We start from the raw sequence: 3,408 nt of genomic DNA on the forward strand, positions 1-3,408 counted from the left end.
CTTTTGTGGTCCTGCTGCCAACCATAATTGACAGCCATTTGAAATTCATGAGCTCAGTCAATGCTGTGATTACATTTTTGAAGAAACTGTCCAAACAGGCTGTGGCAGAGTGCAGTTTCCTCATACATTGTATTACTGCTGTTCTCCATCTTTGTACAATAACCACCGAGCACAGAGGCTTTGCTTTGGGTATGGCTCAGCGACAGACTATGCAAGGAGCTGTTTTGACAGCTTTGCAGCTGCCATTGGGCCCGTTCTGTGGTTAGGCTGCTGATGGGCTGTCTAGACAAGCACGCCTTCTAGGAAGCCATGTTCTTCTGGTTCGTATTTGATTGAGGCAGGCTTTTTCATCTGTAATGTCAACATATCCCTGAAAAAAAAAAAAATCTGCTGTGGCATTTCTTGTATAAAAGCCCCTTTTTTTGAAGGGGTGATTCGATTCATACATTTCCACTCCCTGCTAGGGATATATTTTCAGCTTTCCCATTTGGGCATTAGGTTTCCTGAAAAAAAAGGGCGAGGTGAAAATGCTGAGCCCCTCAGAAAGTGCTCATATTTAGCAAAGAGCCACAGCTGTGTAAATATGAGGCATTGCATGGAACAAGTGAACTGAAATCCACCTGGTTTGATCGCTTCCACTTAATACAGCCTCAGGCTCTCCCCAAAAGGCAGGAGCAAGGCTCACCGCCTGGATCGGAGCTGGAGTGGCCCTTGGCACGGTGGTAGTAAGGCCAGCTCTTGCCATTGCAAGCAACAGCTACCAGCCCTTTTGCAAGACTGAAGGTCAGGCTGGGTCTGAAAGGGCTATTGCAGTGGGTAATTCCTTTGACCAGCGTGAAAATGCACATTAATTTCCTTGCACCTGAAGCAGTATATCCCAATGGTGAGGAGAGGGGACCCTGAATCAAGAGACAAGGCTTTGCCCAGGGACTTCACTGCTGGCTCCTTGTTGTCTGCTGCTGATTCATTCATCTGCTCTGTGCTTACGCTCTCCTCACCTATCTCTTGCTGTGGGCACAGGGTGCCTTTCCAGGAGGTTGTGAAGGCATACACATTGCTGTGTGTTTGCTATAGAAAACGGTATCAACTGCATGTAGAGAGGGCACAAAAAATGTCGCTTGAAAAGCACAGCTTGAGAAGTCTCAGGGACTTCGTAGGGAATTGGAGACGACTCTTCCTGTTGGATCTTTGCATTTCCCCTTACCTTGCTCTCATATATCTAAAGTAGAATTGAACTGAGAGGCCAGGTCAAAGCTACCTACGAGGTTTTGTGTTGCCCTGGAAAGAAACGGACATGAAAGCTAAGTCTTCCCCTTCCACCTTATGCCAAGCTCCTGTGAATGACCCATGTTACTGAACCTCCAGAAACATAACAAGTGTGCACAAGCATCAGCACAGGCGGCTCTGCTCTGCTCTGCAAACCTGTATATATACATATATATATATGTATGTGTGTGTATATATATATATACACATACAGATATAGTGTGCTCCCAGGCTGGCAGCCTGTTCGGGGGGAATGTTTCTGCTCACTGAAAGGGGACCAGACCCTTGGATAAACTCAACAGCTTCTCTCCATAAAGGGTTTGAAATAGGGTAAGTGGGATGCATCATCTAGAGCTAAATGAACCAGAGATTTTTATTTCTAAATAGGCTCTCTTCCAAGCATGTCTTAGTTTGGGGAAAATCTGTTCTCTGCGGCTTTTCTGAAGACTTTCTCTGCTCTTCTGTTGACCGTCCTACTTTTGTTTATTAAATTAGTATGGTGTTGAATTTCATATGTTATTGAATTGTTTTGAGCATGTCTTAGCCCTAAGCAAACATATGGTAATAACGTAAGATCAGAGCCAAGAAAAACACAAAAATTCTCTGTGTGTCAAGAGGGGAAACAACACTCACCTTGCTGTGTTTTAAGGAGATAAAGAGATCTCCAGACTTTCCCATCCCTGTCCAGCACCAGCGTGTTCTTGTCTCTAGATCGGATCACCAGTACAATATATCACAGACTCCAGTGAGTTTCCCTTTGTTCATCCAACCTAGAATATAGAGAGAAATGCTGTGCGGTAGCTATAAATCCAAACATAAATACTTTTGTAGAGCAAGAAAAAGAAATCAAGGTTATGAAAAATCAGAACTTAAAATTAAAAAAACGTCTGCTGTATCACTGAAGGACAAGAAGGTATTTTGTTAGCTTCATAACATACAACTCAAATGTATGTGATTGAAATGCAGCACAACAGCAAAACCACTGCAGGTGTTTTTCATAAAAACAACATTTAGTTATTTAGTTGTTATATCTTATTTAAAAGGTCTTTTAAAATATTTATTATCTAGTCCTACCTGTAAAAACTGATTGTTGTCATCAAGTGTGTCTAAATATTTATTCCATTAGACTGCCTGTGTTCACATCAACAAAAAGCAGAAATAAAAATTATTAATTTCATGCTTGTTTGATAGCAGGCTTGCTCCCTCGTGATGAGGTTTTCACAGATTTTGTATGACTAGTGAGTGAATGGGTCTTGCAGAGCTCAGTGGAAAACCCTGGGTTTTGATCAGTCATTTTCATTTTTTTTTCTAGTGGAAGCACGGACCTCTTTGTTCTGAATTTAGGACCACTGAAAATAGTTTTGCTATCTTTAGTTACCTTTCATGGTCCCCTGTAGAGTAGCTCCTGAGTCAAAAAAGGTCCACAGGTGACAGCTACAAAGCCATAGGTGTTCCGGGCAATTCTGAAGAATGTAAAAGAAAGTTATATGCCTTTGATAAAATAGTGAACTCTATTAAATTTAGATGACTTTTAAATAAACTGTGGAAGCCAATTAGTTAAGTGTACTACATTTATAAGATTTTCTTGCAAGAGCTGCTCCAACTGGCAGCCATCTGGAGGAGAAGGCTGCTGCAGCTGTGGTGGTGTTTGCAGGAGCAGAGAGGATGCCAGCGTTACACTGACTGCTACAGCACGTCTACAACAAAAGGCGAGGTTTCACGTGTTTATACACTATACAACCCTCTCTTCTGCTCATCCTTGGCCCTTTGAGCAGAGCACTCCCGACCTCAATCTTGGTCACCACCTGTGCTCTTAGTCCAGCCTCCCAGCTCAGCCTAGTTCAATTTATCTATTTCTGACCACTTACAAGAAAGGATTTAACCCCCAAAATAATAATAATAGAAAAGCAAACCAAGGAAATAAGCAAGGAAAAAAAGCATGCCATGTTCTGTCAACAGCAGCGATGCTCTGTGTAGAGAAGTTAACTCCCAAAGTGTACTTGCCCTTTGTGTCTGATTTTAATCCCATGTATTTCTATCAGTTTTAATAAGTAGATTTATATTGGACACCAAATGTTGAAATTACCTAAACTTGAAACGCCTGCCTATGAAATGAGTCAGAATAGATTCTCTGTGGAAGTT

General features: G+C 41.9%; 1 long non-coding RNA gene across 1 annotated transcript; it reads right to left on the reverse strand.

Moving 5' to 3' along the window:
• Positions 1-224: 224 nt before the first annotated feature.
• LOC148056154 (uncharacterized) lies at positions 225-2,744 on the reverse strand. Its single transcript, XR_015703881.1, has 3 exons — positions 2,645-2,744; positions 1,900-2,036; positions 225-370 (listed from the first exon to the last, which is right to left on the reverse strand). It is a non-coding gene; the product is annotated as an uncharacterized LOC148056154 (long non-coding RNA).
• Positions 2,745-3,408: the final 664 nt, after the last annotated feature.

Source organism: Nipponia nippon, unplaced genomic scaffold (genome assembly GCF_047370975.1).
Source record: "Nipponia nippon isolate SJK-2023a ecotype South Korea unplaced genomic scaffold, ASM4737097v1 scaffold_17, whole genome shotgun sequence".
In the NCBI taxonomy this organism is placed as follows: domain Eukaryota; kingdom Metazoa; phylum Chordata; class Aves; order Pelecaniformes; family Threskiornithidae; genus Nipponia; species Nipponia nippon.